The sequence below is a fragment of the Cetorhinus maximus genome, chromosome 19 (genome assembly GCF_964194155.1).
Source record: "Cetorhinus maximus chromosome 19, sCetMax3.hap1.1, whole genome shotgun sequence".
Lineage (NCBI taxonomy): Eukaryota > Metazoa > Chordata > Chondrichthyes > Lamniformes > Cetorhinidae > Cetorhinus > Cetorhinus maximus.
In genome coordinates, this window is record NC_135897.1 from 75848097 (window position 1) to 75864375 (window position 16279).

Here is a 16279-nt window from a genome sequence, read left to right on the forward strand (position 1 = left end):
CTCAGAATCACTGAATTTTAACGGTAAAGTAGAAGGCCATTTGGCCCATCGTGTCTGCACCAGCTCTCCAAATGTGCATTATGGGCCATTGCCCTGCTATTTCCCCGTGCCCCTGCACATTGTTTCTATTCAAATAATCAATGAATGCCCTCTTGATGCTGGGTTTTCCATCCAGTTTTATTCCTTTTCAACTTTTCTGTAATGGTTTGGTACAATACAACTAAGTGGCTTGCTGGGCACTCAAGAGTCAACCACAATGTGAGAGTCTGGAGTCATATGTAGGACAGACCAATGGATTCTATCACAGGCAACTGGGGTTAGCTTGGAGATTATCAGCTGCCACTGGGGGTTCATGGTTATGGAGTTGTTTAAAATGTTCTTTCCAGTGTTGACGGATAGCATTGTCATCCTTTAGAAGGAGAACCCCATCCTGTGAGCAAAGGGAATCTTGTCCATTTGACCTTGGTCTATAGATGGTCCTGGTGGCTTCAGTATTAGTGATTCAGATAGATTTTTACAACAATCTGATAATTTTGAGGTCACCATTACTGAGACTAGCTTTAATTCCAGATTTATTAATGAATTGAATTTCAAGTGCGGCTCAAAATCTTCACAAATCCAACTCAATTCCAGAACAGCAGGATCAAGTAAAGTCACCTGTACTAGACACCTATGTTCAGACTATTGGGTTTGAGCATCACCAGAACTGGGTTTATGAAAATTATGCTGAAGTATGTGACCTCTTAGGACACAATCGAGAAACCTTAATTGCCTGGCAGAACAATCCAAGGTCCAAATCAAGAAGGCAGCATAAGGAAGATAAAGAAAATGCTTCAAAGGGGCTCTGAAGCTCTCTTTGAAGCAAGGTAGCAATGAGATTATTGACTGGGAGGAGTTTGCTATTGATTGTTCAGAACGGCGACAACTTGCTCATCACAGAGCACCGTGGTTTGAATCATAATATCTTAATGATGAGGCAGAGCAGCAGCAGAGAAGGAAAGAAAAGGAAACAAACCCTGCATTCCAGTTCCCACTGCCTCATGGGATGTCCTGCTCCATGTGCCCAAAGATCTGTGGGTTGAGGATTGGCCTGTTCAGTACATGAAGACCCATGGCAGGAACTACCCTAAGTAGATGTCATCCTCAAATTGAGGGACAGCTGCGATGATGAATCCCTTTAGAATTATTCCTTTATTTTATGTACCCTTTCCTCATTCTTCCTACCAAATTGTATCACTTCACACTTCTCTGCTTTAAATTTCATCTGCCACTTGTCTGCCCAATCCACCAGCTCTTGACAAGGGAGTCAGAGGAGTTTTTAAGATTTATTCTTTCTTGGGATGTGGGCATCGTTGGCAAGGCCAGCATTTCATGCCTATATTCTCTTGAAATCTATTACTATCCTCCCTCACAGTCACAACACTTCCAAGTTTTGTGTAATCTGCATTGTGCCCTGTACACCGACGTCTGGGTCATTACTATAGCTCAAGAAAAACAGTAGCATGTGAAACAATTAAATATTAATAAGGCATTATAAAAGAGTAAGTTCTGCACACCAATTTCATGTGCACATTACATCTTTCTTTTCAGATACACAAATATTATTTCAGCAAAGGCAAATACTACGGATGCTGGAAGCTTGAACTATAAACAGAACACAGTAGAAATACTCAGGTCAGGAGAGAGGAAAACAGAATTAGCGTTTCAGTTTGATGATCTGAAACCTTAATTCTGTTTCTCTCTTATACTTTACTGTTAGCTCAATGCATCTATAAAGCAAGATGGTCACTATATACTTACTCTAATGAGGTCCAGTGGAGTTGCAAAGAGATCTGGGGTCCAGATATACAGATCATTAGAATGTCATGAACAAGTACAAAGAAAATCAAAAAGGCTAATGGAATGCTGGCCTTTATTTCTAGAGGGATAGAATACTGTGCAAGGGGGCAGAAGGCATGCTTCAGCAAAGCCTTGTTTAGACCATGTCCGAAGTACTGTGAGCAGTTCAGAGAATTACACCATAGGAAGGATATATAGACTTCGGAGGAAATGCAGTGTGGATTTACCAGAATGATACCTGGACTACAAGGGTTAAATTACAAGGCGATATTAAGCAAACTATGGTTGTAGTTCCTAGAATTTAGAAAGTTAGGGGATGATTTGATCAGTTTTCAAGATATGAAGGAGAACAGATAGGGTAAATTGACAGAAACTATTTTCACTAGCTGGGGAGTCTAGGACCTGGGAAATAGTCAAAAAATTAGAGCCAGGCCCTTCAGGAGTGAAATTAGGAAACATTACTTTGTGCAAATAGTGATTGGAGTTTGGAACTTCCTTTCACAAACAGCAATTGATGCTACATCAATTGTTAATTTTAAAAACTGAATTTGATGCATTTTTGTTAGCCAAAGATATTAAGCTATATGTGACAAAGGCAGGCAAATGGAGTTAGGTCGCAAATCATCTGATTTTATTGAATGGCAGAACAGGGTTGAGGGGCTAAATGTCATATGACTCACATGAACACATGTACTATCATATGAATTAGGAATAGGAGTAGGCTGTTCGGCCCCTCGAGCCTGCTCCGCCACTTGATAAGATCATGTCTGGTCTGCCTTTGGCCTAAACTCTACGTTCCTGCCTACGTCCTATACCCAATGGGGGAGATCATGGCGTAGTGGTAATGGACTAGTAATCCAGAGACCCAGGCTAATGCACCAGGGACATGGATTCAAATCCTACCACAACAGCTGGCAGACTTAAATTAATTTCATAAAAACAAAAATCTGGAATTGAAAGCTATCATCGATTGACATAAAAACTAATCTGCTGCTCTAATGTCCTTTAGGGAAGGAAATCTACCATCCTTACCTGGTCTGGCCTAGATGTGACTTCAGGTCCACAAGAGTATGGTTGACTCTCAAGTGCCCTTTGTAATGGCCAAGCAAGCCACTCAGTTCAAGGGCAATTGGGGATGGGCAACAAATGCTGGCCTTGCCAATGATGCCCACATCTCATGAAAGAATAAATCTTAAAAACTCCTTTGGCTCCCTTGTCAATCAAGAATCTATCTAACTCAGCCTTAAAAATATTCCATGGCCCTGTCTCCACTGTTCTCTGGGGAAGAGAACTCCACAGACTAACAACCCTCTGAAGAGAAAAAAAAATCTTCTCATCTCTATCTGAAATGTGAGGCTCCTTATTCCCTAATTCTACTCTTTCCCATGAAGGGAAACAACCTCTCAGTAACCATCCTATCCAGTCGACTCAGGATCTTATGTGTTGCAATAAGATCACCTCTCATTCTTCTAAACTCCAACCTGCCCAACCTTTCCTCATAAGGTAACCGCTTCACCTCAAGATTCAGTCGAGTAAACCTTCTCTGAACTGCTTCTAAAGCAATTATATCCTTTCTTAAGTAAAGAGTCCAAAACTGTACACAGTACACCAGATGTGATCTTGCCTGTTCCTATGATGCATCTCTGCACAACAGACACAAACTTGCAAAAACAAAAAATGCTGAAAGTGAGTCAGCATTTGTAGAGAAATAAATACACCCATAATAGAAACATAGGAAGATTTATGGCACAAATGGAGGCCATTTGGCCCACTGTGTCAGTGTCAGCCGAAAACCTATCTGATCTAATTCCACCTTCCAGCTTAGTTCATAGCTATGCTGTTACGGTACCTCAAATGCACATACAAGTATTTTTTAAATAGAATGAGGAATTTTAAATTCACTACCCTTTCAGGCAATGAGTTCCAGACCCCCACCACCCTCTGGGTAAAAAAAACTTTCTCCTCAGGCCATAATTTTATACATATCAATTAAATCTCCCCTCAGCCTCCAGTGTTCCAAAGAAAACAACAACATCCTATCCAGAATAAAAACAGAAAATGCTGGAAAAACTCAGCAGGTCTGGCAGTATATGTGGAGAGAGAAACAGAATTAATGTTTTGAGTCCGCATGACTCTTCTTCAGAGCTAAAGAGAGGTAGAAATGTGATGGATTTTATACTGTTTAAGAGTGGGTGGAGCAAAATAGGAGGGAGCTAGGGAGAAATTTCACAGGAATGTCATGGACACTGGACAAAGGGAGTGTTGATGGTAGTGTTAAAGATTAAAGAAGGTGCTGATAGTGGCATAAAGGTAAGATAGTAGAATGTGTTAATAGCAGAACAAGGGTCAGTACTCTGTGGAAGCAAAACATAAAAACAAGTGACAAATGGTTCTGGGGCGGGGGAGGATAAAAAAAATGAAGTTGGATTAAAAAAAAGGTAAAGATGCAGGAGAGAGTGCATGGTCTGAAGTTGTTGAACTCAATGTTAAGTCTGGAAGGTTGTAAAATGCCTGACAAGAGCATCCTATCTAGTCTTTCCTCATAGCTAAAATTCTTTAGTCATGGCAACATCCTTGTGAATCTCTTCTGTATCCTCTCTAGTAAGATCACATCCTTCCTGTAATGCGGTGATCAGAACTGTACACAGTACAGTACTTGCTATCTAGCTAGTGTTTTATACAATTCTGTCATAACCTCCCTGCTCTTCTACTCCAGGCCTTGGCCAATAAAGTGACGTATCAAACTTGACTACCTTACCTATCTGTCCTGCCACCTTCAGGGATCTGTAGATATACATTCCACGATCCCTCTTTTCCACTATACCTTTCAGAATCCTTCCATTTATTCTGTATTCCCTTGCCTGGTTTGTCCTCCTCAAAGAAATTTGTTTCCTGAAAGTCAGCCATAACATTTTTTTAATGTTGGATGGACGATGTGCGCACGACGAGATGGATCCCCTGGGTGTGCTGGACTTCTATGTGTATATGTCACTACAGCGGCATGGTTATGGGAAGGAGCTGTTTGGCTACATGATTCAATACGAAGACATAAAGCCTCACCATCTGGCCATTGGTTGATCAGCCTTCCACTTTTCTAGACTGAAATCCACTTGCCACTGTTCTGTCCATTGATATCTCCCTGCAGTCCACATCTTTCTTCCCCATCACACAGCCAATTTTTGTATTATCTGAAAACTTCTTATTCGCATCCTTTACAGTTAAGTCTGTGTCATTGACATATACATTGAACAGTAAACAGACCCAATAATGAACCCTGTAGTACCCCACTTGAAACAGCTTTCTAGTCACAAAAACACCCGTCAAGCATAACACTTTGCTTTCTGCCAGTGAGCCAAGTCGGATCCAACTTGCCACTTTCCCTTGCGTCCCATGAGCTTTTAATTTACTGATCCGTCTGTCATTTGAGACCTTGTCAAAAAACTTGCTAAAATCCATGTAGCCTACATCAAATGTGCTACCGTCACTGACCCTCCTTTTTAGTTCCTCAAAAAATCTACTCAAATTAATCAAACATTACCTTCCTTTAACAAATCCCTGTGGACTAACCTTGATTGAGCCTCTTTGAATGATGATTTATACTGTCTGTCAGAATTTTTTCCAATAATTTGTCCTGTACTGAGGTTAGACTGACTGGCCTGTAATGACTCAGTCTATCCCTTCCTCCCTGTTGCAATGTTACAATTCTAGGAGTCCTCCAGTTCTGTGGAAACTTGCCTATAGCCAGAGTGGATAGGAAAATAATGGTCAGAGCTTCTGCTACCTCTTCCTTTGCTTCCCTTAGCAGCCTAGGATACATTTTATCCAGGTCTGATGCTTTACCAATTTCAGGGACGCTAAACACCTTATTATTTCTTCCCGCATGGTTTATCTCATTCAATGTTTCACATTCCTCCTCAACTACAATATCCGTTTATCCCTCTGTTACATGAAAACAGACAATTCATTAAAAACCATGCCCATGCATTGCACCTCCGCATACAAGTTAGCTTTTTGATTTTTAATTGGTTGTCTTCTTGCCTTAGTTATTCTCTTACTGTTTATGTATTCATAAAATATGTTTCCTTCTGAAATATTAACCTGTTTTCCCTCTAACTTTTTGTTTTCTTTTCAAATTTAGTAGACTTTTCTTTCTACTGTGTAGAGGTCGGTTAGCCCAGTTGGCTAAAATGTGGTGGAGAATAACACCAACCCCCCCACGTGGTTCACTCCCCATACCAACAGTGGTAGTCCTTGGAGGCCTGTCTCCTTACCTTGCCCCACGCTTGATGCGGAGTGGTGACCCTCAAGCTATATAGCCAATTTTCTTTCTCTAATGGACCTTCGTGGGCTTTGGCAAATTACCCTCCTATTGTAATAACTTTAAAATTTGTGTCTCGCAAAGTACCAAAGAGTCAAACCTCACCACGAACTGCCGTGACTGAAAGGCCACATTTGAAATGCTCCTATCTCTTGAGAATACCTAACGCTGCACAACATTTTCCAGACATTTCTTAATCTCTAATGACTGTTATCGCATGAAGCACAAACCCGTCGGCCAAAACGACGGCAAAAACAATCGCCGAAAGCCTACAAGCTTCAGGTAGGTCACACAGAGGGTTCTGTTTTTTTTTGCGCTGTTCAGGTGGGAGAGGGGCCAGGGTCGGGTTTCCACCTGAAAACTAAAGGGCCAGGTCAACGCGGCCGGTTACAGTCCAGTAAGCAGCTCGCTCCCACACACCGTCTCCCCATTGATATACTGACCTCGGAGTTTGTCACAAGCAGCTGATGATAATCCTTACTTGGTGCTGGAGCTTGTGTTTTGATTTCAAAGAGTATGCCATGTAATAAAGACGCCATTTTGGACGCTTCTCATTGCCAAAGCAACGGCGTCGAATGTAAACAAGAGCAGCCGCGACTAGTTTTACTTTACACTCGGTTCACGCCACACAAACTCGACACCGACAACGCTTAAATTATTATTTTTTTTTTATAAATTAAAAAAAAATGACGCTGTTTGGCACGAGGCGATTTGAAATAATTTGCGCTGAAATAAATAATCGTCAAGGGCTCAGCCTGACCGACGGTGCCCGGGACTCGAAAGGTCGTGAACCCGCGGAGTGATATAATCGAAGGTGAAGAGGAGGAAGGAAGGAAGGAAGGAAGGAGAGTTGATTAATTGTAAATATAGCGGATTACATGGTTTTTTAAAAATTTTTTTAAAAAGGGGGAGAATTCCATATTGGGAGATTTGAAAGAAGGGGGGAGAAAGGTATGGATGAGAGGGAATGAATAAGAAGAAAAAAAAAGCCGTACTTTAAAAATATACATATTTTTGTCTGTCAGCCGCCTCATATTGTGGGGCCAGGAAGGGAGTGAGAGGGATTCCCCTCCCCCCCCCCCCGCCCAATCCGCTCCTGTTGACTCTGAAGCGATGGAGCTGGGAAATAGTCCCGAGGAAGGATACACGGCGACGCGCAGGGTGAGAGGGTGAAGCTGTGGAGGCCGAGAGTTAGTAAAGGGAGAGAGGGAGAGGTGGTGGTGGCAGGACAGGCTGTAGAATTGGAACAAACTAGGTAATAACATTTATTTAAAACAACAGCAACAAAGAAAGTACAGTGGTGTGTGGGGGGAAAAAAAGAGGGGGAAACACTTGTTTATTCTTGATCTCTTTTAAAAAAAAGCCAAACATTTTCTTTTGAGGTTCCTTTAATTTTCATCCATTCCTGGCACCCAGAATGAATTCTTCAGCCTTGTAAATCTCGTTTTGTGTTGGGTTTACGTTCCCCACCTCTTATTTTTTTTCGACCTTTTTTTAATATTTAAGAACAAATTTGGGGGGTGGGGGGGGAGAAATGCAAGGGATGGCAGAAAGAGAGGAATTTGTGTGTGGATGTTAATTGGGTCAATTTGTGGTTTCCCTTTTATTTCTTTTTTTTTTTAAAATGAGTGATCAGCTCTCAGGCTTCTTTTTGGATTCCACCCCTTCCCGAGTTCTTTTCCTGTTTGTGATGGGAGGGAAATGGAGAGAAAGGAGGGGAGGCCCTTTCAGCCCGAGCTCAGGGCTCAGCCTTTTGCATTCGATTTGCTGAATAAGGGCTGGGGAACAAAATGTCTTGGACATCTTTTACTCAAGTTATTTCTGGCAGGTTTTCTATGGTTTGTAAACGAGTTTAGGCTTCTTCTTCCTTGTTTTGTTTTGGGGGGGGAGGAGGGAGGGTGGTGGGGGGGGGAATGTTGGAGGAAGGTTTTTTTTTAATAATTCCCCTCCTCCCCCTCCCCTTTCTTTCCCAGCAGCACTTGGTGTTTGACGTTCACACATCCGGCGACAGCTGTAACTCCGACAGCGGGGATTGATGCTGGAACACAGGCCTGGACGCTCATTCCCCGCAGCCTTTTTCCCTTTTGCCTAACCTTTTAAAGAGTGCTTGCTTGAAAAAAAGAGATAGCTAATCTTGAAGTTTTACAGTAAATGTAGTTGTTCCACCTCCCCCCCCCCCCCCCAAAACCTTTGCTGATTGTTGGGTTTAAACCCACTACGAGGTAGGCCGCTTGTAACCATAATGAAAGCTCTAAAATAAAGACCTGTTGTCTGGGCCTGATCAGTAATATTTTCCATGATCCAGACGGGCGTGCAATATTACCCCGTTTTGCGGGTAGTAATTTGTTGGCGTTTTTATTTTAAAAAGTACTTCATGTTTTTTTTTTAAAAAAAAGAACGACTCGTACACTTTCCAGCAAGGAATGGGGATGTTGTTTTGGTGGCATATGTATTTATGTCGTTCAGAAAAAAATAAGTTAACACCCCGTTTTTAGCATTGGCACCGACCATGGCGGTGCAATTCTGCGGCAGCACTGTTGTGTAGGCCGCAAAAATAAACAGGAATGGCCAACGCACCACGTATCTCCGTAAACCCATTGTCTGTCTTAATTTCGACAAAGACGACAACATATCCAGCTGATATATCTAAACTTTTGTGTGTGTAGAGAGAGAGAGCCGAAAGTTCGGTGAACCATTATTTTTTTTAACGTCTAACGCAAAGTGAAACGCTTTAATTTCCCTTAATTTTACGAAGCAAGTTGAGTTTAATTTAGCTTCAGGAAAAGTCTGAGTGTTCTGCCAAAAATAGTCGTCATCAAATAACTATTGGTTATGGGTGCCTACACCATCGGATATGCATAAAGTGGACAACTTCTTGCATTTCTGTTGTGCCCAAACTGTACAATTTTTCAATTTATTACAAGTGGACGGGTGCCGTTCAATGGACATGGATACATTCATTTTTCTCCATGTAACTGCTATATTCGAATTGAATTATATTTGTCTACTTAAGTAACTGTGCTTTGAAAGCATACCTGCAAATTATTTCCCTCTTGTGCTGCCTGCTTTTCATCTTTTTTTTAAAGAATCCGAGGGCAAGAACCATATTGGGAACCATTGACAGCATTAAGATTGAATGTAAAGGGCTCTGCAAGATTAAGATATTTTCCGACTTTTTCAATGGGTGGCAATGTTGTAGATGTTGAGACAAATATATTTGAATTTTTTCAAATTCAGGCATATTTTTTTTTTAAAAAACGAATTCTTCTTCCCTTCCTGAAAAGATATGGCATTTCCATGGGCTTTAGTAATTTTCCAGTCCCTCATGCTTCTTAGGTTTAGATGGATGTTAGCAGAATATTTCCAGGGAATGTATAATGGCCAAATTTAATCTGTTCTCCCTTGCAGTCTATATATGAGTGTTCTCGTACCAGAAAAGAATGGGGGAAGGTGGGGGTTGTAAGACATTGTATGGTGGCATGCTTTAAATTTCAATAACTTGAATTTGGCTCTTAAAAACTGAAGGAAAATAAATCACGGATCCATTTTGAGGAGTTTCTCACTTGTCTATAACAGCACAAATTACTTTGGAAGTCAAAAAATTGACGGATATTCTTTCTTAAAAGTCAACAAGCTTTAGAAGGAGTGAGAAAAAGTGTAATGCTTTACTGGAATTTTCTGTAATCTGAAAGTGTTCAAAATTGCTGATGAAGGTAAACAAGTTTTGTCCCATGTTATTAGGTTCTAGAATGGACATACTAATTCCCTTGTACATACCAATGAGTAAGAACCCCACTGCATCCAAGGCTAGGTTTGCTTTAACATGTTTGCAAATTATGTAATGAAACCACAGATGGTGCACATAGGTAGATCTCAACCTCTTGGATCAGCAAGAGAGTAACCTGGTTTATTATTCAGCTTGGACCTCTGGTCCTTTAGAGGTTCAAAAAAGATTTTGTATGAAGTTAAATTAAAATTGCACAAGTATATAATTCCAAATTGGAATGGTACCACAAAGATAACCTAAAACTAAATGATGTGGCTTGATTTTGTTGTGTGCTAGGATAAAATTGCCCAACATGTTTTTCTTGGGTTTGGGAACAGTTCAGTAATACTTTGACTTGAGACATTTTTTTGTCTCTGCTTTTGATAGAGAAGGAGGAGGTCAATTGTTATACATGTCACTGCAGAGATATTCAGAAAAGTCAATGTGTATTTCATTATTTAATGTTTAATTCTCAGTGCACTGCGAATATTTCTGTTATCATCTTTCTCTCACACTGAGACCAACTGCTGACCCGTTCAGAGAGGTTAAAATGGCTGCAACTATTTTCTATGCTTACAGGTCAGTTTTCACGTGATGTTCCTGCTCAGGGTGCAATGAGGGTTAAATAAGCTGGCGCTGATGTCCTTGCTCAATTTGTAAGTAAACAGGTCTAAGATTTGTATTGACAGCCTGGGAGCAAATGCATTAAACTTGATGCTGAATTGTTGTGGGAATATCACCAAAATTGCACTTGAGAATGAAACTGTACAATAAACTCTCAAATGTAGGTTACGTTTTATTGGTCCTCAATATTTAATAATGGGTAACATAGTTTGGGGGGGGTGGGGGGGGGGTGGTGGGTAGTGGAGGGGGGGTAGAACTTATTGAACCCAACAGTGTCTTGGTAGAGCATAAAGCCAAGGTTAGCAGTGATTATTGCTGTTTTGATTATGTTCAGCTTCGTTGTGGTATTGGGCTTTAGATTGGTTTCTCAAGAATTGTATTCTTCCTCCCCCTCCCCCCAATCAATTAAATGGGAATGAAAATGTTAATCTTGTGACTATTGGAGTGGTACTGTAATATTTTAAATTTTGTGCAGAATAGAATTATGTAGAGACTGATTTTAGAAACACTTGCTTCTAACTTTGTTTCAAAGTCATCGATGACAGCTTTCATTAGAGTGAATAATAATCAAGGGAATACCTGCGTTCACCAGGTGGGTTAACCTACACTGGGCCATTGAAGGCAGTTTTAGATGCTTTTGGTCCAAAGTATAACAATGTGGAATCTGAAATATATAGTTAAAGGAAGTTCCGAGGTCTAGACAACTTATGCAAAAATAATAGCATAACTAAGCTTCTCATTGCTTTGGGGCCATTCTGCCATTGCCAAGTAAAACCTGGAAATGTTTCCAATGGGAAAAAGATTGGAGAAGTGAATATAATTGAGAAGCTGGAATTGTGGTCATTGGACTAATATGGAAATAGACTAGAACAGATCTTTGGAGGCTTGCTGAGTGAAATTAGGTCCTTTGTATTTTGACCCTATGCAGAATCTGAAGTGTAAACTATTTTATGAATATTTCTCTAAAGCGAACTGATTTGCTTTTCAGATGCATGAAATATAAGTGATAACTGAATATCATGTTGTATGTGACACAACTTGTCTTCTGGATTACCTGTCAATAGCTTTTTTTGCCATTTAGGCATGCCAGAATACATCATAGCCAATTCGTACTTTATCTTGAAATACAGTCACTCTTGTAGGCCAATATGAAATCTAGTTTATGTACAGCAAGATTTCACATAGTTTGTAGTTAAAAGATAACTTGTTTTATATGTGGGTAAACTTTGCCCAGGACATAAGGAGAATGCTTGTCACCTTTGAGAGTGCAGTAGGACCTATTATGTCCATCCATAGATGCAAATAGGACCTGGGTTTAACACGAAAAGACAATGCAGCATTGCATTTCAACATCAACACAAATTTACCTGTGAAATTTCTGAAGTGTGACTTGAGCTCAACATTTTCCCCCATCTTTCTGAGGTGTGATTGTGACTGTTAAGGCGAGCAATAAGTCTCGAATAGATAAATCGCAGCTATGTGAAGCTGAGGGGAGACAATGGTGTAGTGGTATTGTCACTAGACTAGTAATCCAGATACCCTGGTTTGAATTCCGCCATGGCAGATGGTGAAATTTGAATTCAGTAAAAGCCTAATGATGACCATGAAACCATTGTCGATTGTCGTAAAAAGCCATTTAGTTCACTAATGTCCTTTAGAGAAGGAAATCTGCCCTCCTTACCTGGTCTGGCCTACATGTGACTCCAGGCCTACATGTGACTCCAGACCCACAGCAATGTGGTTGACTCTTAAATGCCTTCTGAAATGGCCTAGCATGCCACTCAGTTCTCAAGGGCAATTAGGGATGGGCAATAAATGCTGGCCCAGCCAGCGATGTCCACACCCCACGAATGAATTAAAAAAAGGTCCAGGAATAAAATTCACACTTATGCTTTTGGTAAAGCTTGCTGAAATTTTGATCCAGTTCATTGAAAACTACTTTAATGGCTGCTAGTCATCTAGTGAGAGTTGTGTACTTGTGTTACTACAACCCCATTTTCAGGTGTTGGGTGATAGATGTTGCTTTCAGGATGCTTCCAGGTTTAATTATTGGCTCCTAAAATACCTTCTAAACTAATTCTATTCACTGTAATTTCCATTGTATTTAAAATTCAAAATTTTGACATAACCAGTTTGATCAAAAATATCTTGTTGCAGCACTTCATGTCAGTATTTATAATGGCAGATTCTAGTGCAAATGGTTGAAATTGTTTACATTTTATAACAGCTAAAATAGTATGTAAGTGTTTTGCTGCACTGTTTGCTGATGAGCCAATTAAATCACTTAAAACAGTAGTTGAACAAAGTGTTCTGCTGTTATTCTCAGTAATTAAAGTTTCTCATATCCAAATTAAGTTGTAGACGCTTTCACAAAGTATTTCTACACATGCTAAATTTATTGATTGAATTGTCTTCAGTCTATTTCAAAAACCTTCAATAAAATTTTATTTGAAGACCTTGGCTTCCACAAGTTTGAGTTGGCATATTTTTGCGCAGAATTGTATTCAGATTCTACTTTGAGCATGTGCTGTATACCCATTTTCCCAGAATCCATCAGTAACATTAAAGCTAGCCAAATAGATTCTCTTTAGCCAACACATTTCATGGTTTTAAATGACTTTTGAAAACAGTTTCCAATGTTTCCAGAATCATAGGACCATCTACTCTCTTGTCATCTATCGCTTGTCTTGCTGCTTAGTGCAGCATTTCTATTTTAATACAAAAAATCACTATCATCATACCATCAGATTTTATGGTACTTAACCCAGCTGTGTCTGCTGGAAAACAAAACTGCTGTGGTCTTTGCCCAATTTATACATTTTTCTGTGAGATGAGCACCTTACCAGTAGTTGTTAATTTGATTGCACTCTAAGGTGGAAGTTGCCATGAGGTTAAAGCAAGTCTGTTCTGTCATTCTATTGGTTTGTCTTACAGCGCTGTTCATTCATAAGTTATTTTACCCTATACCTAGTGCCTTTGCTTGAATGGAGATTTGTGCACTATATAACCGTGTAGAAGTTATGCTAAAGGCATAGTAATGCAAAAGCATGGACTAATAATTCAGGGAATATGCTCAAATCCTACAACTGCAGTTTGAGAATTGGAATTTGAATTGGGGGGAATAAAATCTAGAAATACAAAACTGGTGTCCATAAAAGTGACCATGAGACTGTTGTACTGTCTCAAAAACCTGCCAGTGTCCTTGAGGAAAAGATACCTGTCATATTTATCTAGTCTGGCTGATGTGTGACTCTAATCCCAGACCAGTTGGGTCTAATGGCCTGTTTCTGTGCATAGACTTGATTTGTTCGTTCATTCATGTGTGCTCTGCCCGAAGGCGGGTCCTTGGCATATTATCTGCTGCTGATGCTTCCTCCTGAGCTGTTTTTCTTCGCAGTTTTTTTTCAGTGGTGGTTTGCCATTGTGTTCCACTCTTGGGGGCAGGGCAAAGAGGCAGGTGCTAAGTCTACCTTAGTTGGAATGGGAATTCAATCCGCACTGTTTGCGTTATTCTGAACCACATGCTAGCTATCTGGCCCCCTATAGACTTGATGTAACTCTAAAATGGCCTTACAAGCCTCTCCATTGTCGGGACAGATTGCTACCAGCCATTCAACATGAAAACCCACTCCTGCCTTCTCATGGCGACAGTTAAACAGATTTTTGATCTGCAGAAAGTCTAGCGTTATGTGGGGCAGGCAGGGAACTGGATTTAAGGCCATTATCGAATATCTGAATATATACCTTATTGAATGGTGGAGCAGGTTTGAGGGCCTATTCCTGTTCCTATTTCTTATTTACTTATGTTCAACTAGAGGTGGTTACTAAATGCTGAGAGCGAAAAGAATGTAACTGGGATTCAGGATGTTTAACTCCTGGTCCTAATTGGAGAGAGGTTTTTCTGGCTGGTTTCTTCTTTACTAACTGCTTTCACCTGCTTGCCTCATCCACGGACTAAGATGTCCGATTGTTAAGTTTTCTTTTGTGCTGTACTAAGGTAATTGTTCAGCAGAAGGATGTGGAAAGATATAACCTCCATTTGTTGTGCAAGGCCAAGATGGTAGTCCACCATAGGGATATGACTTGCATTGAATGATTTTATAAAGCTATTTTATTAGCAATTGAATACTGCTGCAGAAACTGCTGATGATTTAATCTTGGCAGGGTAATTCTTTGGGGAAGGCAGTGGTGTAGTGGTAATGACACTGGAATGGAATTTAAATTCAATTAATAAAACTGGAATATAAAGCTAGTCTCAGTAATGTTGGCCATGAAATTGTCATTGTTGTAAAAACCCATCTGGTTCACTAATGTCTTTTGGGGAAGGAAATCTGCCATCCTTACCTGATCTGGCCTATATGTGACCCCAGACCCACAGCAATGCGGTTGACTCTTAACTGCCCTTTGAAATTGCCTAGCAAGCCCCTCAGTTTAAGGGCAGTTAGGGCTGGGTAACAAATGCTGCCCTTGCTAATCCCATCCCATACCATCATGTCCCATGAAAGAATTTTAAAAAGGTACTATATGTAGTTCCTTAAAAGGCCAGCCTTTTAGCTGTATAGAATACTGTATAATTTGAAATTCCAAGTTGGGCTCCCTGATTGTTAAATTGATAAATACGCAACATGATGCGATACCATAACTAGTTTCTTGTCAGCTGGTTGCAACTGGAGCAGCAATGGACTAGCTATTTACCTGAGTGCCCTGTTTCATGCTTTTGATATCCAGTGACCTCTGCCTGAAAGTGCAAGTGTCTGGACATTGAATGAGATCAGAATTCAACGCTACTTCCTTTTGTGAAGAAATTTAGCTAGCACATGGTGAAATACTTAGATCTCAACTAGAGACTAAATCTTTAGGGCAGGAGAAAAACACAACTATAAAACATAGTGTAAATCTAACAAAGCATACTATTTCCCACTTGAAACTAAAGCTGTATTATTTATGATTATGGTGTATTAAGAATTAAATGTAAAATTGGAAAAGGATTTTTATAGACAATTGGTTATCATACCGAAGCTGTCGATATGATCAAGTTTACTGTGATTTGCTTCTTGGCATGCCAGCGTTATACGAGATTGAGTAGAATGTGGATTCAACCATGACTTAGTGCTGGTCATATTAAACACTAAAATTGAGCTTTCTATGGAAGTAATTTTCATACAAAAATGAAAATGTGCTGTATGGCCCTGTACTTTGACAAGTCTGATCAAAACGTTTTGAAGATACCAATGTATAAAATTGAGTGATTATGGGAAGCAGAATTTATTAACTTATGCTATATGTGTACATGGTGAATGTCTAGCAACTGTTAGTACTAGAGAATAGTAGTAGTAGCGTGACTTTTTTTTCCTTGAATTCTTGTCTGGCTAGCTTTGAAGGTTTCAAGTGAACTAACGCTTCCACACAATGAAAAGGGGTTTTTTGAAGTAGAACATTGGGGCTTAGAGGAACTTTGTTTCCTATCGCCTTTGGAAAGGGAAGGGTTTGAACAACAAAGAGAAAATGCTGGAAGTAGTGAGCAGGCTTGACCTGGATAATTTCCAGCATTTTTTGTTATTTCAGACTTCCAGCATCTGCAGTATTTTGCTTATGAATAAATAGAAGATGCATCAAAAGTGGGTTTTTTATTGCAAGGATTTTTGTACCTTGTGATCATTTCTAAGGGTAAGAAGCATCTTTTTTAAAATCAGTTCCTCTAGTAAGTAGGCAACTTGTTTTGCAAAAGCTGC

At 40.0% G+C, this 16279-nt stretch overlaps 2 protein-coding genes across 12 annotated transcripts in view; one reads left to right on the forward strand and one right to left on the reverse strand.

The window, feature by feature from the left end:
• LOC144693936 (F-box only protein 36-like) overlaps positions 1-6716 on the reverse strand; it is a 58875-nt gene extending 52159 nt beyond the window's left edge. The window contains exon 1 of one of the 2 annotated variants that reach the window (XM_078564182.1): positions 6601-6716. The gene's annotated coding sequence lies outside the window, so the exon portion shown is untranslated. The remainder of the gene's footprint in view (positions 1-6600) is intronic. The other variant, XM_078564183.1, reaches the window with a different exon arrangement.
• A 237-nt stretch (positions 6717-6953) lies between these two features.
• trip12 (thyroid hormone receptor interactor 12) overlaps positions 6954-16279 on the forward strand; it is a 150916-nt gene continuing 141590 nt past the window's right edge. For 7 of the 10 annotated variants that reach the window (XM_078564170.1, XM_078564175.1, XM_078564176.1 and 4 more), the window contains exons 1-2: positions 7897-8379; positions 10503-10579. The gene's annotated coding sequence lies outside the window, so the exon portion shown is untranslated. Of the gene's footprint in view, positions 7018-7286; positions 7413-7896; positions 8380-10502; positions 10580-16279 lie in introns of those variants that run through there. The other 3 variants (XM_078564172.1, XM_078564171.1, XM_078564174.1) reach the window with 3 other exon arrangements.